The sequence below is a fragment of the Zingiber officinale genome, chromosome 2A (assembly GCF_018446385.1).
Source record: "Zingiber officinale cultivar Zhangliang chromosome 2A, Zo_v1.1, whole genome shotgun sequence".
Classification (NCBI taxonomy): Eukaryota; Viridiplantae; Streptophyta; class Magnoliopsida; order Zingiberales; family Zingiberaceae; genus Zingiber; species Zingiber officinale.
This window is the reverse complement of record NC_055988.1, coordinates 100734164-100760586: the sequence shown is the minus strand read 5'-3', so window position 1 is coordinate 100760586 and position 26423 is coordinate 100734164. Positions and strand designations below refer to the sequence as shown.

General features: G+C 36.9%; 1 non-coding gene across 1 annotated transcript; it reads right to left on the bottom strand.

Moving 5' to 3' along the window:
* Positions 1 to 5420: 5420 nt before the first annotated feature.
* Positions 5421 to 5494, bottom strand: TRNAV-CAC. The gene has a single exon. It is a non-coding gene; the product is annotated as a tRNA-Val (tRNA).
* Between the last annotated feature and the right edge of the window lie 20929 nt (positions 5495 to 26423).

Here is a 26423-nt window from a genome sequence, read left to right as displayed (position 1 = left end):
AGCATGCACGTCTCAAGAAGCGTGTGCGCGCCTCCTGGGAGCTTTATATAAGAAGCCCCAAAGCTTCATCGGAGATATGATTTGATCATTGTAGCTACAGTTACGCTGCTCCTTTCTACTTCATTCTTCATTCGCCTGCCAGTGATTGACTTGAGAGTTGGAGGACCATCGCCGGGGAACCCCTCCCCGACTCGGCACTAATGACTTGTGGTTGCAGGCTTAGCTCGTCGGAGGATCACGTCATCTTCAGTCGACAGCCAGTCAACGTGAGCGTCGTCTACCCAACGTCCGTCTACTCCCTCTCGGACAAGATCACGATTGTTTATTCCCCTAAGTATTTTACCACTGCACCAATAGATTGACCCTTCAAGACGTTGAAATGGGGACCTAAGTCGATCCTTTTCTCATACAATAACTTACCCGATGATCCCATCCGAAAGCTGAGTCGGACAGAGGTTAGCCGCGTTGTCCTCGTTGTTGACGGAAAGTCGCGGAGACACCTTGTTGACCTGGCACCTACCGGAAAGGTTCCCACTGGTGAGTGACGAGGGGTGATGACGGAGACGCTGAGGCGAGGGTCTCCTGTGCACACTCAGACCAGCACCCGATCGTTAGAGACCAAGAATCAGGGAAAAAGTCTTTGGGTCAGGCCCTCCGACGCTCAAGTCAGGTACTTTTTCCCCGGAAATATAGTGAAAACGAAAGGACGAAAAGTAAAGGATGAAATGTGAAAAGATGAGTGAGCGTACTTGCGTAAGGAAAAAACCTCCCTTTTTATATGGCAGTGGGTACTTCTGGAGTCTAACGAGTGTCAGGTAGAGCTGTCAGATGGGCCAACCCATGGCGGGGCGGGTCGGCCCGTGGCAGGCCAACCATTTAGCGGGGCGGGGCGGGGCGGGGCGGACCATCAATTTGGCGGGTTGGGAATTTTCAACCCAACCCAATCCAAGGCAGGTCGCGGGTTTGGCGGGCCAACCCGCGGGCCTATCAAATTTTTTAAAAAAATTAAACAAATGACCTCTTTCTATAGGTTTAAGAGGGGATCGGTGGGCAATGAGCCCTAGACCGTTAGCATATTCCCTAACAGACGGTGATTATTCTCTGACGGGTTGTTACGATTCTCTGTCTTGATTGTCGTATAGTGTAAGCCCACCCAGGTCTATTAACCCTGGACTAGGTTCCCGTACCTACAAACCTTGACCTGTGGGTACAGACCTGCATTCCCTAACCTGTGTTTGTCATCCCGTAATTTCAGATCTGTATGTCTAGCCCTGCATTTGTCAATCGATAAATCCAGGTAAATCTGGACTTGCGCTTATCGCCCTGCCAATCGAGGCCTTCGCTTGTCGTTCCTTAAGTCTCGTTCCGTATGTACGACCCTGCTCTGTATTTTATCCTGTAAGTCCGGAATTGTATCCTATAAGCCCTTACCTGTAAGCCTTAGTCCTCCTGTCCTGACTTATACGCCTTGATCCGTGTGTAAGCCTTAGTCCGCTTACCTTGAGCTGTAAGCCTTAGTCCACCTATCCTGTCCTGTATGTCCTGGTCTGTATATCCTGACCTGTAATCCTGGTCCGTATATCCTGACCTGTACATCTTGATCCGTGTCTCCTGTTCTGCCTGTCTTATCCTGTGAGTCCTGACCTGCAAGCCTTAGACCGCCTATCCTAACCTGTACGTCTTGATCTATTGAATGTTGTGATGTAAACTTCATAATTGTTGGGTGATACGGTGCATGATAGAGGGGTCGGATAGCTGGCGTGGTTGGAAGTCAAGCCCACATGGAGGTCAGAAGTCAAGCTTGCGTGGCGGGCAGAGGTCAAGCCCACGTGGAGGTCAGAAGTCAAGCATGCGTGGTGGTCAAGGGTTCAGCCTACGTGGTGGTCAAAGGTCAAGATTACAGAGCGGTTAGGAGTTGGGCCTATATGACACATGACAAGTAAGATACACGGACCAAGGCGTACAGATTGGGATAGGCGAACTAAGGCTTACAGGTCAGGATTTACACGGATCAAGACGTATAAGTCAAGATACACAGGCCAGGACGTATGGATCGGGATATACGGACCAGGACGTACAAATTAGGATAGGCAACCTAAGGCTTACAGGTTAGGACTCACAGGATAAAACAGATAGAACAAGAGACACGGATCAAGATGTATAAATCAGGACATACGGATCGTAACTCCTAGAATCCAGAACCCTAAAAGAAGAAAAGAACTTGTTCTCTGTGCATAATAATACAAATCTCATGCAAGTCACAGAGAATCCATACGTAACAACTGTGAACGGTGTTCATCTGAATCATAGTTGAAAAACAAGTGCAGGGAGTAAACACTAAAACCGATGTTGAAATAGTTCGACGAGGCTCAGAGAATAAAAAATATTAAAAAAAGGAGAGCATGTTTTACTCGCGCCATGAAGAAATCCATCACCTAATCAATATCAAAAGAAGCACCTCGACAGGGCATCTGCATTTTACCTTTCGAAAGCTTGGATACAAATCTCATCTTGTTTGCTGTGCTTTGTTTTATTCAGGCCTCTGCGGATTAATATAATAACTGATGAACTCCGACGTGTTCTCAAAAGAGGAGTTTTAGGATGAGTTACAGATAAAAAGAATTCAAATATGATTTCAAGTTTCATGATACGAATGGACCAAAAATAAGGTTCATGATAGGAAGAAAAACTGAAAGTGAATACACCCAGTGAGGACTAAAAGAAGCTCCATTAATGAAATTATAAAAGGAGAATTATTCAGGGTATAACTCCTACTTATATATGAATACCATTAAGTATATAAAAGTGCAGAAGTTGGCTCTGTCCCATCCCCTGGTCCTCCTAAGGACTACTTACCTGTTGTGTGGGTCGCTCCCCGGAGCTTTTTGAATATCCAACTTAGCTAAATCTAGATCATAAGTTTCAATAAATGCTTGCGCGGTCGCCTATATAATGCTTTCACATTGCAAAACTCAATGTTTAATACCTACTGGTAGAAGCCCGTACCTCGGTATCTGTATAAATAGAAACAAAAATTTCCAGAACTCAATATCTAATATCTGGATCTTTCAATAAATGCTTATTTGTGAACATAATCTAATTGCTCTCTGAAAGTCCTTCAGTTTCAGGCAGCATGCTGCTGAATTCAACCACAATGAGACCCTAAGAGACTTCACTAGCTTTTCCTCATTGTCTTCAAAAGTTACATCACCATCAATATATTTAATAGCCTGTAAAATTTCATTAACAAGTTATAGTTGAGCCAAAACCCAGTTGACATCTATTTGAACTACCTTGTCATACTTCTTTGCAGCGCGGTGAAACTTGGCAATCTTGAAAAGATCATTGCCTGAATTCTTGGTTCTTTCTGCAGTTTCTATTTTCTCGAGACCCGTCATATCCCATAGATCCCTTTCCTATGTTAAATTTAAACCAACTCCATAGATATATCAATATTGAACATGGGGGTATTATGACTGAATTCCTCTCAACCTCATCATCTCCAAATCCATACTGGGGGTCAATAGTCACCTCAGAAACTTCACCCTTCACCATTGTTGCCACAGCACAATCTAATCCAGAAATAACCTGCTCTGTACAATAAAAGATAATGCATTATTAGTACATGTCGTGTCTACAAGAATGTGACCATAATATGTAGTATGCACAACAAATTAGTCCAACGTTGCATGTTGCTATGAGAAAGAAGGAAACATAAAAAATAACAATATAAGCTCCTTCAATGACTAATAATCTAGAGATTAACTGATTGATTGTATACTTTTTCTCTGTAATGGAGAAAATAAAGGAAGAGTACCTTTAATATTTTTAAGCCCCCAGAGATGATTGCTTCTTATGATAGCTGAACCATATATATGTTCATGCAATTAAATGTGCATGCTGAGACAATAATTATAGTTGGTTAATTAGCAAGTCAGGTATCTGTATAACTAAACCAGTCAGGCTTGGGTAAAGGGTAAAAGTGCAGGTACTTTGTTTACGCGACAATGCATGAACTAAATGCAAGTCGAAATCGAAAATATCGAACGGCGAGAAAGGGAAAAAAAATAAAGGTTTACTAGATGAACGATCATTCATTGATATTTCAAAAAACTACAGATGCAAACCTCACAGGCTCACTCCAAAAAATCCAAAACATCATCGGATAGCGACTCAATCAGCTTGTCTCGATTGATGACTTTGCTTGTCAGAGCAAAGGGGAGGTAGCCGCCTTCCTTCAGTTGATCGAACATCCCGTTGATAGCAAGGTCGAATAGACGGAGTGCCCGATCAACGACCTTGTCGTTAAAAGCATCTGAGCGGATGTAGACTTACTTCATGAGATCGAACCTGCTCGACTCAGCTCCCTGATAAGTCTCTAAAGTCGTACAGGAGGCCTTCAACTCTTCCTTCAACTTGGCCAGCATTTCATCTTTGGCGTTGAGCTGGGTCTTCGTTGCAAACCGATCAGCTAACCTGTCCTCCCGTTAGGCAACCAGAGACGCCTATGTATCCTTCAGTTTCTGAACCAACGTTCGAAAATTCTTATTTTTTATCTCCAAGTCCTCGATAGCCTAGAGTTTCTTGGTGTTGGCCAAGTTACGCTTGGCCTCGAAGGAGCTGGCCTAATGTGCAGTTTGAGTCGTTCACACCGCCGAGCCCTCTCACTTATTTTGCTCCTTTATTCAAACAAAAATGAGATTAAAGTTGTGATATGTATCTGAATTCCAGCAACATCCTTATTGCTATCTTAGTCTTTGAAAGGAAACTTTGATGTAACGATAAAATTATTACAATGTGATTTAGTGATCACTAATTTGAGTCATTATGACAATACCTCATGCGCTAATTATTAATCCATCCGAGGGGGCGATCACTAATTTGAATCATGGACTAGGATAAGGTTGTCTATGATAATAATAGACCTTCGCTCTCCTCAAAACAACAATGCTTGCAATTTATGAGACAGCATTCAAAAGAATTGTGTGAAAGGCTACTATTTTTAGGTTTTCTCTACAAAGGCTCTGTCTAAGTTATTTAAGTTATTTGGAGCCCTTTAGTTTTAAAATATCGTCCATCCCTTAATTTTTATATAGATACTATTTTTATTAAGATTTGATTGAATTTCAAAAGGAAAAAAAAAACTGATGTATTTTTATAATTGTTTAGAGTCTATTATGTGAGTTGCTAGAGTATCATGCTGTTTATAAGCCAACATCAAAAACAAATAAAAATAAATAACATACCATTAAATATTGTACTAATATAAAAAAAATCAAAAAGAAAAATAATATCATCACAAAAAAAAACATTGCGGAGGACAGGAGCGATGGTATCCTATCAGGTACTTTCCAATTCCGATATACAAAAAAAGATAATGAAAATTATCAACAGAGGAGAGAATATATCTGACAAAATTTTGTTTGAGCCCGGGTTCGAACCGCAGACCTCTAGTGTGTGAGACTAGCATGATAACCAACTACACCACCCAGACTTACGTTTATGCTTGTTTTTAGTTGTTTTTAGTTGTTATTTATATTGTTTCTAACTTCGCAGTAGGACAATCAAAGTCTATCATATGTTATCATCAAATTGATGTATAATTTGATTTCTTCCCCCTTTAGACACAGATGAAGGATCTTGTTACCAATGTATTATTGAAAACTTTTTAAGGGGTAAAGAATCAATTCCTGATTAATGTATATCATAAAAAAGAAAAATTACTCTCTTGCTTTCTAATTAATTTTACAATCAACTATAAATTAATTTTATAATTTACCTCCCTCCAAACGGGCTCTCAGGGCGAAATGAACATAATCAACTTTTTATTATAATTATTAACGATATATTATTGAATATTTTCCTTTCATACCTCCTTTTTTTTTTCTCTATTGTCCTCTGCATATGATTTCGCATTTTCTTGAACTGATTCATATGCTATTCTTGACAATGTGCCCTCTTTGATAATTAATCTGTCATATTTTTTAAATATATAATTCAAATATTCAAGTTCGCGAGACTAATATTAGAGATAGATGACCTCCCCTATTAAATAAATTCAAAATATAATTTATATGCATTTAAAACGTATATTCATTTCTATTGGGATTCGATTGTTTATTCCCTAAGTATTTTACCACTGCACCGATAGATTGGCCCTTCAAGACGTTGAAATGGGGAGCTAAGTCGATCCTTTTCTCATACGATAACTTACTCGACAATTATGAAGTTTACATCACAACCTTTCATGGATCATGAAAATAAGTCCTAGAGTCCAAAATCCTGGAAGAAGAAAAGAACTTGTTCTTTGTGCATAATAATGCAAATCTCACGCAAGTCACAGATAATGTAGGAAAATAATTCGGACAGCATGGCCACGTTTTATTCTCGTTCATGATTTATTTAATTTTTATTTGATATTAATCTTTCCTATTTTAGTGGGATGAGTCATCCTATTCTTATGGTTAAATCTTATCACTTGAGTTGTATTTAAAGGGGTCCCAAGCTTAGGTGGCCAGCCACTAGAATATTAAAAAGGATTTTTATTAAAATTATTTCTTATGTGGATATCATGGTTTTAAAAGAGAGTTTAAAAATTAAAAATTTCCTTTTATAGCTTTCTACAAAAGATTAAGAGAAGAGATTAATCTCTTTCCTTATTGTAGATTAAAAGGATGGTTTTAATTTTTGGTAAAAACTTTCCTTATTTGTAAATCATCTACATGTTTAAAAGAGAGTTTAAAATTTGAAATCTTTCCTTATTTGTTGATTAAAAGGTGGATTTTAAATTTTAAGAAAACTTTCCTTTTTAACCATGTTCATGATTTAAAAGAGAGTTTAAAAATTAAATATTCTATTTTATAAGTTTCTACAAGAGATTAAGAAAAGATTTGATATCTTTCCTTATTTGTAGATTAAAAGATATTTTAATTTTTAGAGATAACTTTCTTTCCACATATTTAAAAGAAATATTTTAATTTATAAAATTTCCTTTTTATTAACCAATCATGAAGGGATGAAAATTATTGGAGAAATTTTTTATAAATTTCTGGAGACAAATTAGGAAGTTTTAATTAATTAAAACTCTCCTTGTTTGTAGCTTTAATATGGCTGGCCATTATAATTGATGAGAAGAAAATTGTTTTTTATTAAATAAATTTTCTTTTTCAATGGCAAAAGAATTAAGAAAGTTTTTATTAAATTTTCCTTATTTGCCAAGAGCAAGGATTATAAAAGAGGGGGTAGAAGAGGCTTCATGGAGAAGATCTCTATTCTATTTTTTTCTCTCTTTTCTCCTTGGGTGTGGCCGGCCCTTCTTTTTCCTCTCCTCTCCTTTGTGTGGCCGAAACCTTCTCTTGGTGGAGATAGCTTTGGTGGCCGGATCTAAGAAGGAGAAGAAGGAGAGAAAAGAAGTCTCTTTTATAGCATCCCTTGGAGCATTGGTGGTGGTTGAATCTCTTCATCCTTGGAGGTGCTCTTTTTGTGGCCGAACCTTGCAAGGAGGAGAAAAAGGTGCTTTGGTGGTTTCTCATCTCGGAAGATCGTTGCCCACACAACGTCCGAGGTTAGAAGAGGAATACGGTAGAAGACCTAGAGGTTTTTTGATTGCAAAAGAGAAGGTACACTAGTATTTAATTTCCGCATCATACTAGTTTTATTTCTTTATAAAAATACCAAATACAAGAGTCATGTGATTCTAGATTTCGAATTAGTTTTCGATGTTGTGTTCTTTTGTTTTCTTTTCGAACTTGTGCTTCGATTATTCTTTTTGGTTAACCTAGAGTTATTTAAGGAAATTAAATATTAACTTTCCTTAAAAGGCTTTGTCTAGGCGGTGGTGGTTGTTCCCATAACCAAGAAGGTCATGTGCCTCGCCATGCAGTCCTGGAAGCTAAATTTGGAAATTAATATTTAATTAACTTTGTGACCTAGGTAATTTGGATCGAACGTGTTAAGTTCCGTAGGAGATCCAAGTCTAAACCTAAAAGAATATATAAGTTAAACTTGGGATCAAACGTGTTAAGTTCCGCAGGCGATCCAAGTTTAATTTAAAAGAACACATGGTAGCTAGGAAAGGTTCAGACCTTTGTACAAAATTTTTGTACAGTGGAACCATTAGGCTTTTCGAGTAGCAACCAACAATTGGTATCAGAGCTAGGGTTTTGCCTCTGTGTATTTGGTATTAGTTTAATTATGCACATGTCATACATAATTTAGGCAGGATAATAGTAGGATGTGCTAACTTTGTGGATGCAGGATCCAACTATTATGGCTTATAGATATTGTGTGTGTGATTGGACCCTTGGACATGTCAAGGGCATTATATTGTGTGTGCATGATTGTATTATAAAATACAGCAGGAGCTGTATTTAGTTTTATTAGGATTTTATTTTTTGATCTAGATACATGTACATTCCTTCGAGGAATATAGGATCGAAAAATGTAAAATTCTATTTATGTCGCGGATTGAATCTTGCAAGGCGTGGAACCTTTTGCGGATCAGAGGCGCAGCGGAACAAGGAGCAAGATGGATGCAACAACTAGACCCGGTGGTGGTGGCCAAAGATGGCAGCATCTAGGGTTGGCGACACACGGAGGACAGCAATAGATAAAAGCCATAATAGTTGAAAATTAGTTTTTCTATTTATTGCTTTTTATGCTGTGTTGTGTGTGCTTGTTAGTATGCATGTTAAGTAGGCTAGCATAGTTAAAATTCCTCACTTTAAATAATTAAGTGGGAGAGGGATTTATTTTTAAATAAATTCCACGGTCTCCATTACTGGTTTATAAGTGATGCAACAAGCTTGCGCGTTGGCTCTGAGTGCCTTCCTCCATATCGGATGAGTTTGTTTGCGGATCACTAGATTAAACTTCTATTTTGGATGACTATAGGAAGTTAATTAAGAGCGTGTGATCTTCCCCATCGGAAGGGGCACAATCTTATTAATGGACTTAGTGTCAAGTAACGGTATACACTTAGGCACGTCTAATAGTATCCTCCCCATCGGAGTCACTGCTATTATTTGTGTGACCGAAGAAAACCAACTATTAATTTGTCAAATAAATAGGTTGACAAGATAATAAAATTAAAAACTCCTCTTACAAATGTTTGATTCGTCCACACTATCGTGGCATACAAAATTCACGGTGTTTGAGGTAATTTTATTTTGTCATAAAGATTTATTGACAAGATAATTAATGGGTAAAACCCTTCTCTTACAAATGTTTAAATTTTGTATACGTCCACACTATCGTGGCATGCAAAATTCACGGTGTTTGAGATGTTGGTGAATTTAAATAAAATTGTTTGAGGAATCAATATTATTTTAAATTCAAAAGTTTTGACCAAATATTTGATAAAAGACAGATCAACTATTAATTTTATTCGTCATAAAGTAAAGTTGATGAGATAATAAAATTAATGGATAAAATCTCCTCTTTGATTTTGTATACGTTTACACCATCGTGGCATACAAAATTCATGGGAATTTTAAGGAGTTGATCTTGACCAAATATTTTTGTGACTCTTAGGATTTAAAATGTTTGTCAATCCCCTAATTGTTATACTATAGAAAAGACTTAGTAGTCCCAATTGTAATGATTGGAAATAGTACTTGGATATTAAGGTAGACTGTCTTCTTAGAATTAAGAACAAGATAGGTGTATTTTATTTATACATGTTTAGTGGTATTATCTACCGGTACCTGGTGTGTAGATACAGGAGCCACTGATCATGTCTACAATTCATTGCAGGGGTTCCAGGAAACCCGATAACTATATGAAAGGTAAATCACCGTCTACATGGGCACTACTGCAAAAAGTGATTGCTATTGCAGTGGGAGATGCTTATCCTCTGATAGGAATAAAATATGGATTTTAGAAATTGTCTTTACATACTAAGTTTAGAAAGAACTTGTTTTCAGTTTCTAAACTATTAAAGAATAGATATTGTGTCTATTTTGATAACAAAGTTGTTGTCAAGAAAAATAGGGAAGTTATCTATTCTGGTACGTTGGTTGGCAATTTATAAATCCAATAACTCACACGATGCAACAAATGGAAATTAGTAACACATCTTCTAACTTTAAGAGAAAGCAACCTTCGGAAATGAATCATTTATATCTTTGGCATCTAAGGCTAGGTTATATTAACTTGAGTAGGATTCATTGGTAGCTGATGAACTTTTGGGTTCATTAGTAGTGGAAATCTTTCCAACCTGCGAGTCTTACTTGGAAGGAAAAATAACCAAGAAGCTTTTAAGTCTAAGGGATATGGAGCCAAAAATATGTTGGAATTGGTTCATTCTGATTTGTGTGATCCTATGACTATCCAGACAAGAGGTAGTATCGAATATTTCATCTATTTTATAGACAACTATTCAAGATACAAATACATTTACTTAATATGCCACAAGACTAAGTGCTTTGATTAGTTCAAAGAGTACAAGGCTGATGCGGAGAAACGTTAAAGTAAAAGTATCAAGTCACTATGGTAAGATCGTAGTGGCAAGTACCTCTTGGGACAATTTAGGAGTTACTTATCAAAAGTAGGGATTCAATCCCAACTAACTGCACCTGGTACACCCCAATAGAATGGTGTAGTAGAAAGAAGGTATTAGGCTCTTATGGAATAATTAGATCGATGATGAGTTATTACCAAATTTGTTTTAAGGATATACACTGGAAACGGAAGTGAACATAGTACCTTCTAAGTCAGAACTCTCTACTCCCATAGAATTGCAGATTGGGCTTAAGTCTAGTCTGAAGCATATTCGGATTTGGGTGGTCTAGCACATGAGAGACACTGATAAAGTTGGACAGGAATTCACTTGTTTGTGGGTTATCCTAGAGAAACGAAAGTAGGTTTATAGTCTTAAAAATCAGAAGGTCATTGTTAGCATCAATGACCGATTTTTAAAAAAGGACTATGTAATAAACCACAAGCCCATAAGTAAATTTGTTCTTAAAGAAATTATAAAGGACATATCTAATCTAGTACCAACTGTACAAGATGAAATATCACAAGAAACTGCAACACGTATCATAAATTATACATAATTACAGACAGTAGCTTATCGTAGTGGGAGGGTTGTCAAGCAAACCTAAAAGATTCATGTTTTGGGAGTGTTTTTGGACTTGATCCCAAATGAACATAAGCCTGATCCCGGACATATGATGAAGCACTCCAAGATAAAGATGCAGCATCTTGGCAAAGTGCAATGAATACAGAATTAGAATATATATATTCTAATAAAATCTGGAAGCTTGTAGAACCACCAGATTGTGTAAAAGCCATTAGGTGAAAATAGGTTTACAATAGGAAAAGATGGATAGACAGGAAGGTGGAAACTTTCAAAGCAAGGCTTGATGAAAAAGAAACTTTTTCACTAGTAGCCATGCTTAAGTCTATCCAGATTCTTTTATCTATTTGGCAAGTGGATGTCAAGACAGCATTCCTTAATAGAAGTCTTGAAGAAAGCATCCATATAAAGTAACCAGAAGGGTTCATTGCAAAGGGAAAAGAGCATCTTGTGTGCAAGCTCAATCAGTCTATGGACTGAGGCAAAGCTTCAAGGTCTTGGATATCTGGTCTAATGAAGTAATCCAGACCTATGGATTTATTCAGTGACCTGATAAGTCTTGTGTAATACAAGAAGTGTGATGGAAACGTGGTGGTATTTCTTGTACTATACGTAGATGACATTTTTTATAGTTGGAAACAATATCAAAGTGTTGTCAGAAGTAAGGGTATGGTTGTCCAAACAATTCGATATGAAGGACTTGGGAGAATGTATATATTCTTGGGATCAAAGTAATAAGAGATCGCAAGAAAAGAATATTTTACTTATCCCAAGCTTCATATATCGAAAAAATCCTTGCTCGTTTTAAGCATGCAAAACTCCAAGAAAAGGTTTCTTACCTTTTAGGCATGGAGTAGCTTTATCTAAAGAGATGTCTCCGAAGACATCAAAGTAGATAGAGGAAATGAAGGCAGTTCCTTATGCTTCGGCTGTCGGAAGTCTAATGTATGCTATGCACGAGATCAGAAATCTGTTTTGTCAAGGGCATAGTTAGCAGATATCTAAGTAACCTGGACAAGGATATTAGACTGCGGTAAAGCATATATTAAAGTACCTTAGAGGCACTGGAGATTATATGCTAGCTTACAAGGCAGATAATTTGGTCCCTGAGGGTTGCACGGATTTTGACCTCCAATCGGATAGGGACAATAGTAAGTCGACCTCGGGGTTTTGTGTTTACTTTAGGAGGTGAAGTCATAACTATGGAAGAGTGATAAGCATAGGTGCTTTTTCGGACTCCACCATAGAAGTTAAGTGGCAGCCTCTAAGGCAGTCATAGAAGTTGAATGACTCAATAACCTCAAGATGGACTTAGATATGATTTCTGGTTTGTCCAAAGATTATTACAATTTATTGTAATAATAGTGGTGCAGTTGCAAACTCGAAGAAACCATGAGTCCATAAGACAAGTAAAATACAATAGAGCACAAGTACTACCCAATACGAGAAATCGTATAACGAGGAGAAGTTGTTGCTGCTTAGATTACATCAAGTGATAACCTGGAAGATCCTTTCACTAAGGCTCTTAAGGCAAGAGTTTTTGATAGGCATGTTGAAGGGTTGGGAATCAGATGTATGGCAGCAGATGTGGCAGCTTAGTCTTTTAGTATAAGTGGGAGATTGTTAGGATGTATACTAAAAGTCTAGCTTTTGGTATAAACATTTATCTAGAAATAAGAATCACATTGGTCAAATGTCTACATTTATGATAAATGTAGTTGTTCAATTAATTTATATTGTAGATAATATGGTGTGTGGTGTCACACACAGAAGATCATGTTATCAGTTCCTTATAAATTATAAACAGTAGCTCATGACCAAGAAGGAAAGGAACAAACCATTAGAAGGTCGTAGTGTAATTAGGTATTAGTTTATCTTAACTATATAATTACACTAGTACACTTAGAGTGTATTGAGTAGGACCATTAGAGGTCGTTTCTTTTATACTAACTTTATAAAGGAACAAAGACCTCAGTTATTATGGAAGTGTGTGCTCTTAATCCTAATATAATAACAAGTACATATATTTGATATTTATTTCTTTAATTTATCAATAGGTGAGATTTAGTTCGATAAATCAATAAGCCCGATAAGTTGGGAAATGATATCACTTATAGTGTGTGTTGTTGATTATAGAAGGAAACTGTGTCCTAGTAATCTAGGTTGAGAATGTCCCCAAGAGAAGCTCATAGGGATTGTCATGTTAAACCCAGCAGGTGGACTTAGTCCGACATGATGATAAGGTTGAGTGGTATTACTTTTGGACTAAGATATTAATTAAATGAGTTGTCAGTAACTCACTTAAGTAGTGGACATTCGACATCTTAAACACAGGGAGACTAACACACTCATAATAAGAATGAGCCCAAAATATAATTTGGGATTGGTGCGGTAGTTCAATAATAGTTCTCTAGTGGAATGAATTATTATTGATAAAATTAAATTGTGTGTTCGGGGCGAACACGGGATGCTTAATTTTATCGGGAGACCAAAACCAATTCCTCCTCTCGGTCCCTATCGTAGCCTCTTGTATATAGAGATTTATACCCACCACATACCCACCTTCTTACCTATCCAATGGGGCCGGCCAAGCTAGCTTGGAACCCAAGCTAAGGCCGGCCAAGACCAAGTGGATGAGCCAAATTGGTGGCCGGCCAAAGCTTGGGTCCCAAGCTTAGGTGGTCGACCACTAGAATATTAAAAAGGATTTTTATTAAAATTATTTCTTATGTGGATATCATGGTTTTAAAAGAGAGTTTAAAAATTAAAAATTTCCTTTTATAGCTTTCTACAAAAGATTAAGAGAAGAGATTAATCTCTTTCCTTATTGTAGATTAAAAGAATGGTTTTAATTTTTGGTAAAAACTTTCCTTATTTGTAAATCATCTACATGTTTAAAAGAGAGTTTAAAATTTAAAATCTTTCCTTATTTGTTGATTAAAAGGTGGATTTTAAATTTTAAGAAAACTTTCCTTTTTAACCATGTTCATGATTTAAAAGAGAGTTTAAAAATTAAATATTCTCTTTTATAAGTTTCTACGAGAGATTAAGAAAAGATTTGATATCTTTCCTTATTTGTAGATTAAAAGAGATTTTAATTTTTAGAAATAACTTTCTTTCCACATGTTTAAAAAAAAAAATTTAATTTATAAAATTTCCTTTTTATTAACCAATCATGAAGGGATGAAAATTATTGGAGAAATTTTTTATAAATTTCTGGAGACAAATTAGGAAGTTTTAATTAATTAAAACTCTCCTTGTTTGTAGCTTTAATATGGCCGGCCATTATAATTGATGAGAAGAAAATTATTTTTAATTAAATAAATTTTTTTTTTCAATGGCAAAAGAATTAAGGAAGTTTTTATTAAATATTTCTTATTTTCCAAGAGCAAGGATTATAAAGAGGGGGTAGAGGAGGCTTCATGGAGAAGATCTCTATTATATTTTTTCTCTCTTTTCTCCTTGGGTGTGGTCGGCCCTTCTTTTTCCTCTCCTCTCCTCTCCTTTGTGTGGCCGAAACCTTCTCTTGGTGGAGATAGCTTTGGTGGTCGGATCTAAGAAGGAGAAGAAGGAGAGAAAAGAAGTAGCATCCCTTGGAGCATTGGTGGTGGTTGAATCTCTTCATCCTTGGAGGTGCTCTTTTTGTGGCCGAACCTTGCAAGGAGGAGAAGAAGGTGCTTTGGTGGTTTTTCATCTCGGAAGATCGTTGCCCACACAATATCCGAGGTTAGAAGAGGAATACGGTAGAAGACCTAGAGGTTTTTTCTTGCAAAAGAGAAGGTACACTAGTATTTAATTTCCGCATCATACTAGTTTTATTTCTTTGTAAAAATACCAAATACAAGAGGCATGTGATTCTAGATTTCGAATTAGTTTTCGATGTTGTGTTCTTTTGTTTTCTTTTCGAACTTGTGCTTCGATTATTCTTTTTGGTTAACCTAGAGTTATTTAAGGAAATTAAATATTAACTTTCCTTAAAAGGCTTTGTCTAGGCAGTGGTGGTTGTTCCCATATCCAAGAAGGTCATGTGTCTCGCCATGCAGTCTTGGAAGCCAAATTTAGAAATTAATATTTAATTAACTTTGTGACCTAGGTGATTTGGATCGAACGTGTTAAGTTCCGTAGGAGATCCAAGTCTAAACCTAAAAGAATATATAAGTTAAACTTGGGATCAAACGTGTTAAGTTCCGCAGGCGATCCAAGTTTAATTTAAAAGAACACATGGTAGTTAGGAAAGGTTCAGACCTTTGTACAAAATTTTTGTACAGTGGAACCATTAGGCTTTCCGAGTAGCAACCAACAGCACCAAAGACAACGAATGGAGAAGAACTCGATCTACGCCTCTGGAACAAGAAGCAATGTGATGAGTCAATGGCAAATGGTCGGGCAGAATTTCACATTCTAACCGTAATACCAAATGAAGATATCAATAGAATTGGCAAATATACAAGCGTAAAAGAACTTTGGGAGAAGTTCTTGAAGCTCTACGAAGAACTTTTGGAAGCCGACAACTCCATGGACACCAAGCCGCCGACAGAACAGTCCAAGAATGAAGAAACTGGCAAAACAACCGAAGTCCATCCCAAAGCCACAGAAAGCTCATCCTAGATGAGCATTGATGAAGGGGGAGAGCCTTCGGAAGAAAGTAATTCAATAGGGGGAGAACCAACGACCGACGAGGTAAGTAAGGTATGGCCTCAACCCTCTGAACAATTGGTTCAATCAATCGAAAAATTACCTGAAGATTTTTGCGAATTAAAAATTGAATCATCGAAAGAGTTTTTCGGATTAGAAAATCAACTGTCGAACACTTCTTGCAAATTAGAAATATTATCGAAAGAGTTTCTCGAATTGCAAAAAGTTTTGAAGAAAAATTCTTGTGAATTACAAAATATTTTGTCGACAGATTTTTGCAAATTAGAATTTATAACAAAATACTTCTGCGAATTACAAAATATTCTTCTGAAAGAATTTTGCAAAGTAAAGACATTACCGAAAGAATTTTTACAAATTATATTGTCGAAAAATTCTAGTAAATTAGAATTTATACTATCAAAATACTTTTGCGAATTAGGAATTCAAAAACAATAGAAAATGACATGTTACAATTTGTACAAATTTTTTTACATGTTCGAATTTTCTTGCTTCAAATTTAAGAAATTATGATAAATTAAAATGGAAATTTAAAACCTTCTGATAAAAGCATAAGAAAAATAAAATTAAAAATAAATGCATAGAAATTTTTTTAATTATTTCTACATGTTCCAAAAAAAATTTATGCATAAAGTTTTCTACTGAGAAAACTTTTAATTTTCATGACGAAAACTTAGAAATTTTCTCTGATATTTTGAGATTGCTTTTGTGAAAATTATTGTAAAATTTTCAAAGTTCTCAAAATTTTCTAAAAGTTTTTAATGACTTAGAAATTTTTCTTGACTTAGAAATTTTCCTTGACTTAAAAATATTTTCCAGAAAATCATTGAAATAGATCTTTATAAATTTTCTAAGTGTCAACCCTTAGATTTTTCTTGCAACCCCAATTTTTTATGTGATCAAAGGGGGAGAAGAAAGAGTATAAGTCTAGGGGGAGGTAGAAAACTAAAAATTGGAAAAAAATTTTAAATTTAATGTTTCTATCTTGTTGCACGTTATTGCAATATAAATTATTTCATTACTCATGTCTATTTTTGACCCTAACTTAATTTGGGTTGATCACGTCAAAAAGGGGGAGATTGTTGGAACCCCAAGGTTGTTTTGGTATGATCAACAAGTTAAGTTAGGTCCTGTGTTGTTTCTAACCTTGTGTCTAACTGTCTAAGTGTGCAGGAGCTTAGGAGCACAGGTACTCGAGCGGAAGACACAGCTAGCGAGAAGGATGGCACGCGGTGCGTCCGAGGGACGAGGTGCTGCGGAAGAGTACCCTGGTGGACGAGAAGGAAGCATGCGGTGGTTTCGAGGGACGAAAGCCGGAGCAGAAGATTGCTTGGGGAGCAAGAGACGCAGCTAGCGAGAAGGTCGGCACGGGATGCGACCGAGAGACGAAGGCTACGGATGAGTACGCTGGTGGGTGAGAAGGAAACACACAGCGATTCCGAGAGACGAGAAGCCGGAGCGAAAGGTTGCTCGAGAAGACCGGAAGTTGGGTTCGGGTGAGCCCTTTTCCAGATGGCAGAGATCACCCAAGCGAGCGGAACCGGAGTTGAAGACCCGGACCGAGGCGAAAAAAAGTCAACCAGAGTTGACGTAGGGTCCGGGGCGCCCGGAACTGTCCGGGGCGCCCGGAGCAGTCCGGGGCGCCCGGAGCAGCCCGGGGCGCCCGGAGCAGCCCGGGGCGCCCGGACAAGCCCGGGGCGCCCGGAACCCTTCCGAGCGCCCGGAGATTGAAGTTTGACCAGAACGCGTCTAACGCGTTCTGAACGTTGGGGGATAAAGTTTTATCCCCCCCCCCCCCCCCCAAGGTGCCCAGAACCCCTTCGGGGCGCCCCGACCAAGGCTATAAATACAGTCTTGGTCCAGAAGCTTTTCAACAAACTCCAGTAATTCATTTCCAATGCTTGTATGCTTTAGAGTTGTATTTAAGCTTCTGTTTTCTGTGCTCCAACGTTGTAAGAGGCTTCTGTTGGGGTTGCAAGGTTGCAAACATAGTCCCATATTGGAAACACATGGGAAAGATCATGAGTTTATAAGAGAAAAAGATATCTCCATTAGCATGAGGCCTTTTGGGTAGAGCCCAAGAGCAAAACCATGAGGGCTTAAGCCCAAAGTGGACAATATCATGTCATTGTGGAGATATCTAAATTCTTTTCGATCCTACAATTGGTATCAGAGCCCGGACTGCCAGAAGGTTTAACCGCCGACTGTGCACAAGACTATGGTCTGATTGAGCCATGTGGGTACAATATTGTCCTCGAACAAAGAAAGTGGGGGCTCCTATGTTCGGATCAAGAGGACCAGACACCAGGCAGGAAGTCCTAGTTGCGGCTAGGCAAGGAAGTCCTAGTAGGTCGGGTGGACCGAGGGGCAGGAAGTCCTAGTAGGTCGGGTAGACTGAGGGGCAGGAAGACCTGGTGGGTCGAGGATCGGACGTGGGAAGCCTATGGTCCTTTGTTTGAGGGGGGGGATTGTTGGGGTTGCAAGGTTGCAAACATAGTCCCATATTGGAAACACATGGGAAAGATCATGGGTTTATAAGAGAAAAAGATATCTCCATTAGCATGAGGCCTTTTGGGTAGAGCCCAAGAGCAAAACCATGAGGGCTTAAGCCCAAAGTGGACAATATCATGTCATTGTGGAGATATCTAAATTCTTTTCGATCCTACAACTTCTCCACCTGAAGGAGTATTCTAGTGCGCTTAACCTTCCTTGGATTAACAACCACGTCGGTTGTAACCAAGTAAATACTCGTGCCTCGTCTTTTTAATATTTTATTTATTTGCTTTGTTTATTTTACAAGTGTTAGCTTAAAGAGTTCGAGGAAGGGTTGTTTGTTTTGATTTTACAGGATATCCAACAACCCCCCTTCCAGCCGACCGCAACGGTCCTACACCTACGTCACCCCCTGATCAGGTAGGATCATCTCATACACCTTCTCCAGCGCCTTCGCATTCGCCATCGCTGGTACCATCACCAGTCCCCACAGATCTTCCTGACTCAGTAAGAAACTCATTTGCTAAGTTCAGAAATGATAGAGCTTTTATAGTCCCCATCGGAGATTTGTAAGTACTATAAATTATTTTATTTATTGATTTATCTTAATTATTTAACATTATTTGTTTGTAATTTAATGCAAGTTTGAAAATCCTGTTCAAGTTATTCACGAAATTAATAGAATCATGAATAACCATTGGGGAGAAGAATTAATGACATATTCAGCACTCCAACAGCCAGAAAAGAACTATGGTGGAGCAAGTTCAAGGTATATTTGCTTAAGTTTAAATTCAAATTTAAAGTGAATATATAATCATGTATTTTCTTTCTCCATTTTAGCGGCTAAATAATTGGGACCCAACTGATGAAATGAAGACTAAAAGAATATTTAAAAAAAATGTGGCGATCACATCAGGTAAGGATTGAATCATGCCAAGAGTCGCGGGAAAAAGTCAAACTTCATCACCGATGAAAATTGGTAAGCAAATGAGTAATCTGAATAGAATGAATCAATCTTACAATTCTGGTGACTCCGCTATGAAAATTGGTAAGCAAAGGAGTAATCTGATAAATGTTGGGATTTTTATTTATTTGATCTTTATGTATAATTTAGATTGTATTAGTTAGACATCTTCTCTCTCTTAATATTATATGTGTATCTTTTATATCTAATCAATATATGCGTTTTAAAAAGCAGGAAAAATATGATGAGCTCTAGTTAAGCCCAGACATGCTCACAAGTTGGTGTCGATGTTCAAGGGTCTGATTCCTCTGTTGGCAATAATTTTAGTTTATAGCTGCAGACTAGTGGAGGACAAAAAGGGGGAAGAATATTGGGGATGTATTCCTTGAGCAGAACCTAAAGAATAGTTGGTGCATCTTCTTCCACACCAGCACTGAGAACCCAAGTAGATACCTTAACTAAAGAGGTTAGCAATCTGAAATGAATATTATTGCAAAGAGATGAAGAAAGGATGCAAAGGGATCAAGAAATGAGAGAGATGCGTCGACAACAAAACTTGATCATGCGACATCTTCAGTTGAGCTCCGCTCTAAGTCAGATTCCTTCCGATGACGGTGATGATGGCAATGACGACCACGACGATAGTGGTGATGGTTCATCATAATTTTAATTATGTATGAATGTTATTTGTCTTATAATTAGTATTTTTAACCATTAATATGTGAATTGTGAATCTTTCAATTTTTTATTCTAATTATTATTATTATTTTGTTTTTAGCAGGATTGGTGAGCCAAAAATCAATGTCGAAGAAAAAGTAGGTATTACATAACACACCCTTAGTTGAATATGTGGTACTTGTGATTTTATTTATTTATTTTATTAATTACTTTTGAAGAGTTAATGAAAGAGTTAAATAAGGACGTCATTTTTTTTACAAACTTGTTGAAAATTGCAACTACTATATCATTAGCTAGAATTTTGAATTATGATTAAAATTTTATTAGCAGCAAAGTAACCATGAGCACTAAATGCAAGTCAAGTATCACCTAATTGATCTTGACTATTTTATGTTTTCATCATTTGAGACATTTTCATATGATAAGAATTTTAACAAGACAACCCATTCTCTCCATGTCAGATTAAAATTAATAGGATTTTTGTAGCTACAGTTTGATGTAGTGAAATAGGTTGTATCATATTTAGGATACTTGTAGTTATAATTTGATATAGTGAAATAAGTTGTATCATGTTTAGGATACTTTATAATTTAAGAAATTATCTTTCTTCTTAGAAATGATTTGGTTTGTTTGTATATTTTTATGCAGGAAAAGAAGATTTGATAGGGAAGATGGTTTGTGGGAAAAGATGAGTTCATGTATGTATTGTTTATTTTGAAAAAAAAAATTGTATAATTTTAAGGAGGTGCTGGATTTGTATTACTTTTTGGACTATTGGACTTGAGTTCTTGGACCCTTAAGAAGAAAGTTCTTGTATAATTTTTTGAGAACTTTGAATTTGTATTAATGTAAAATTGATTTGAGATATTAATAGATGTGTATATATGTTAAATAGGATGTGATAATTAATTAGGATGTGTTGAATGTTATGATGTGGTATTTAATTTTCTTGTACACAGCTTTATATGTATAAGATTTGAAGTTGCTCTATAAGTATGAGATTGGAAGTTGCAGAAATAAGCTGACAAAAAAAATTTTGGGGTTTAGGGACGAATTTGGCGACAAAAAAAATTTGTCGCCAAATTATCGTAATTTACTATGTATCGATAATTTTGCGACAACTTCCTTTTCATCCCAAATTTTGTTCCAAAATTCACGAATTCGTCCCAAATTTTAGAACAAAATTTGGGACAAAAATAATTTATCACAGATCATATATTTTTGTTGTTATTATTTTCGTCACTAAATTTGTTATAAATTTGGAACGAAAATTAATTTATCGCAAATCACAAATTTTTTTGTTAATATTTTCATCGCCAAATTTGTTGCAAATTAGAGATGAAAATTTATTTGTCGCAGATCACAATTTTTTTATATTATTATTTTCGTCGTCAAATTCGTTGCAAATTCTACAACAAATATATTATTCCTCGCAAAAGTTGTTTTAGTTGCAAATTAGCATTGACAATTTTGCGACGAATATTATTTTTGTTGTAGAATTTGTAACAAATTTGACGACAAAATTTTAATTCGTTGTCAATTTCGTCGCTGAATTCACCCCTAATTTTACAGCAATTTGCGACAAATATTATTTTTGTTGCAAATTTGGAGACGAATTTGACGCCAAAAAATTTATTTGTCGCTAATTTCGTCCCCAAATTCGTCGCCAACTTGGCAACGAGAATTTTGGGACGAAATTTTTTTTTGTCCCAGAATTCATCTCGAAAAATTTTACAATGAAATCATTTTATAAAATTTTCCCATAATTCATCCCAAAACAATGATTTTTTTTGTAATGGATGTTTCTTTCTAACCGCGGTTTTATGAACTCTGGAAGGCTTGGTGCTTGAATATAACAAGTATAAATCAATTCATTTTTCTCAATTATTTAATGAATATATGTGTGTTAACCCAAGTTTGAATCTATACATCACGTGGCAAAAGATCATTTACTCATATTTAGTGTCTCTGTTAATCATTCTCTAAATTAATAGAGAAGAAATAAATTATGAATAACTACTAATTATTAGTCCATATCACGAAGATATAAAAAAAATATGCTCGAATGGTCTAAATTTTGACCCAGACCTAATACGGTCATAAGTATGAATCTATACATCGTACTATCAAACGGGAATTTAAGTACATTCAATATAGTGTACGAACACTTTATGTATAATATGCATGGACCATTTGTCAGAGCACATTCAATTACAAATATAAATATAGTAGAAATTCAAGATTAAAAATAGGAGGAAAACTAAATGAAAAGAAAATTTTATGAAAACAAATTGTAAATTTTAAATGTAATACCATTCATCAAAATAATTTATAATAAGAGTATGGTTGATGATCTAATCAAATACGGTTGATGATCAAACTATCAGTCATCAAATGTACTAGCATGCGCCTTTCTCTCTCTAGGATTCCTTGGTGACTAAGATGAGAGGGCTTAAAATACACTCCAAATTAATAGGGTGGTAAACAAATCGAGTCTAGTCGAGCTTTGAGGTGTTCAAGCTTGTTTAATAAGATAATCAAGTCGAGCCGAGCCGAGCTTAAAATGAACCAAGCTTTTGAAATGATTGTTCAAGCTTGACTTAGTTTATTTTTTATGAGCTTGAACTTGTTTGAAACTTGACTTGAGCTTGGTTCATTTAGATGTTATCAAACTCTCAATTCAAACTTGGCTTGAGTTTGGTTCGAGCTTGGCTTGAGCTTGGTTCGAGCTTAGTTCGTTTAGATATTATCAAGCTCTCAATTCAAGCTTGTTTGATTGTTTAAAACTTTTAGTTGTTTAATTGATTATTGAGCTTGATAATTTAAATTTATTTATTTATTTATTTTATTTTATTATTTATTTAGCATATTGAAAAGAGTTTTATTAATGAACATTGTTCGTGAATATTGTTCACGAACATTGTTCACGAACATTGTTCACGAACGTTGTTCACGAACGTTAACGAGCTGAACACATATGTGTTCAAACTTATTTGTTTAGCTTAATGAGTTGTTCAAGCTTAATTGTTTAATTAATCTTATGTATATTGAACGAACATAAACAAGCTCTTACCAAGCCGAACACCAAACTTGTTCACGAACGCTTGGTTCATTTACAACCCTAACTCCAAAAGAGGGTTAAATTGGTGTCAGAGTCCTAGTAGGCCACTCTGATACTTGAATTAGGGTTTCTTGAGGTAATATTCAGGAAAAAAAAGATGGAGAAGAAGGAGAAAACTTGGGGTAAGGTTTTGGAATCGAGATCCCTTGTATTGACCTTTTTTAGGATTTTTATAATTGTCAAAAGAGCGTCTCCACGTGGATATTATAAATTCCTTCACCATTATCCTCATGTGAGCCAATAATGAGATCAGATTCAAAAGTCGTTAACTATCTTTCCATCTATGGAACACTACGTGTCTCAAGGATAACATCTAAGAGATCAATTCTGACAACCTAGTAATTGTTTCTCTATTCATCCAGCACCATGTACCCTGAATATTCCAAAGGAATGATTTCAATAATAAGAAGGTTACATTGTCCTTCCCATGTCTTGAGCAAGCCATGTGGGGTGGATGAGCAAGGTCACTCCAAAGTGACCATGAGAGTAGATGAAGTTGGGACCTGAGACTAAGCCCTAGACATATTGGTGTTTGAGATCAAACCAGGTAGATGTTGCCAGAGCTCGAGAATGAGCTGACAAGATGTCAGCGACTGAGGCCAAGCCAGGTAAATGATGTTGGGATCTAGAGTTGAACCAAAGGTATGTCAACGACTAAGGGCGAGCCAGGTAAATGATATTGGGATCTGGAGTTGAGCCGAAGACAATGTGATCAACAACTGAGGCTAATCCAGGCAAATGATGTTAGGATCTGGAGCTTAGCCAAAGACAATGTCGACAACTAAGACTGAGCCAAGTAGACGGTGCTAGGATCCAAAATTGAGTCAGTGTCAATCGTCGAGACTGAGCTAGAGTCAGAGTTAGTCGTTAAGACTAAGGAGGTGAGTCGAGGTCAAAAACTGAGCCCTGAAGGATGTAAGTGGTTGAAACTGAGACAGTAACAGAGTCAAAGTCAATCCTAGGACTGAGATGGAGGCGAAATTGGAGTCAGTTGTCAAGACTGAGATAGAGTCAGAGTCTATTAATAAGATTGAATCAGGAGATAAGTCAGGGTTAGGAGTTGAGATCTGTACTTAATCAATCTCAAATATCTAGAATAAGCATAATAAGTCAATTTAATCAAATATGAGTCTTATCCAAGCAAAGTCTCACTCCCTTTGACTCATCTTAAAATGGGCTGTTAAATCAGCATGACTTTTGACCACACAATACATAGGGGCTGCAGAAAACCATGGCATCAGTTGATGATGAACAAACCCATGGTCAAACCCATGGTCGATAAATAGTTAATTAATCTAAAAGAATAGTAATAAATATCATTAATTATGGCATAATTAATGACAAGCTCATTAATTAGAACGATATATATATAATAGCTTTAAAATATATATCATCATGAGTTATGGAAGAGAACAAAAGAGAAGTCTAATTGCTTTGCATGGTTTACCCACTTCCAAAGAAGACAATGAGAGTAGATTAATTAAGATTATCCTTAATAACTATTCCTTTTTTGCTTTGGTGTTTCTCTCTAACCGATCGACGTTTTATGCATGCTGATTAGTTTAGTGATTAGCCACTAGGCTTCCATAAAAAAAGACGATTAGAGAAAGCATAACAACTTGTTATTGGAGTTGGATTTCGCGGAATCAAGGTTCATAATTTTGAATCGTGCAGGTAGAAGTTTCGATCTTTGACAGGTACCTAGATTCTTTAGGTCCATCGTTATGGAAGAATAATCTAGGTACCTAGATTCTTTAGGTCCATTGAAAAGAGGAGCTTTATTTGGCTATTTCCAAAGATTAATTAAGGTGTGGTACAGTGGTAAAGTATCATTATTCATAACAACCAAGAAGATCAAATTTGAATCAAATTAAAGATGAATATTCTAAAGATCGACTTCTGAAACTAATAACACTACTGAGTCTCACAAAAGACTTAGAGGTCGTAGTATTCTGCAGAGCTTGAAGGATCAAAATGTCTGAAAAACAAAGTTGACTTACTGTAACAGCTCGCTAGATATATACACTGTTGTAGTGTTGCCTTGCTCACTTGTCTATGCAGCCGATTGTTCCCAAGTTGTGGTTGTTTGGCCTGATAAATTAACGCACTAACATGTTTGGATTATCTACTAGTAATGAGGAATTGAAGGGGTTATTCGGTCCCAGAGAGATCAGGGGATGAATTAGCTCTTTGATGTATCCGTGGATGTATCCGCGAGCTCTTTTGGTAGGTTGGATGCACGTTAGGTCAGCTCCTCTTGGGTTGGCTTTTGTCGGGTCGGCTTCTGTCGGACCGAGCTATGCAACGACTCTGGTGAAGGCTCCAGGTGACGATAACTAAGAGGACTAAAATAGACTAGAAGGGAGGACAAGACAAACCTTGACAATCTCTCCCACGCTCATGCCAGATTTTGAAGGAAAGTTAGAAAATAGAGATAACAAAGTAAGAAATAACGATGTTCAATATTACATGATGTGATGACGAAGAAGGGTCTTACCAGGCCAATTACGGACGACATGTACCTAGGCAAGCGAGCAAGGCCAACGGATCACGCGAGGCTAAGAGACAAGCATACAAGGCATTTCCCTGCCACCGTCCCTGCCAATAGGAAGGATGTCCGTCCTAACGAGAGGTAGCCCTCCAATAATGAAAGAGCTAAGTGAAGGGAGACTGTTTGGTGCAGTACAGCTGAGCGGCGGTGTGTCTTAGTCGAACAGCCACCGATTGGCCTATAGTGGGGCCCACCCGTGCATCTCCTCGTACTCCTTTGAGGGTTTATACCACTGACAACGGAGCATGTTTCGTAGACAAATCGTGCTTCGGAAGCTTCCAGCATTTCGCATCAGAAATATATATGCTCGTTTAAGGAAAAATGTCAGAAACACTTTTGGGACTTGTCTTTTAAGGGGATGTTTGGGAAATCGTGTGCATATTTTGAGATATGTACGCAAAGATTACAGTGACACTATAAAAGGAAGTTCCCATCTACAGAAAGAGGTATGCGCAACTTTGTCATTTTATACCTTCTTTTGCTAAGCATTCTTGCTACTCCCTACATCATCGGAAACTGACTTAAGCGTTAGAGGACCAACACCGAGAACCCCTTCCCGGCCTGACACTGATGTTTTTATGTTGCAAGGCCACGTGGAGTGTTCGTCGCGTCAAGCATTCAATCACATGATTCACATCCCTAACTTTCCGTCTTCTCTGCTTTCGGACATAAACATTACACACGGTACCTTTTGTTGTTGTCACCATTACCTTATATAGGGAGCAAAAAGATGAGTAGGATTTCGAAAGGTTGTACCTTTTTCTTCTTCACTAAATAGTGTAACCTTTCTTAAACATATATTATTGTAATTCTTGTCTCTTCGTGCTATTGTAACTATCATGCCCCTTCATGTTATTGTAAATGTCATGTCACGCTTGAGCTC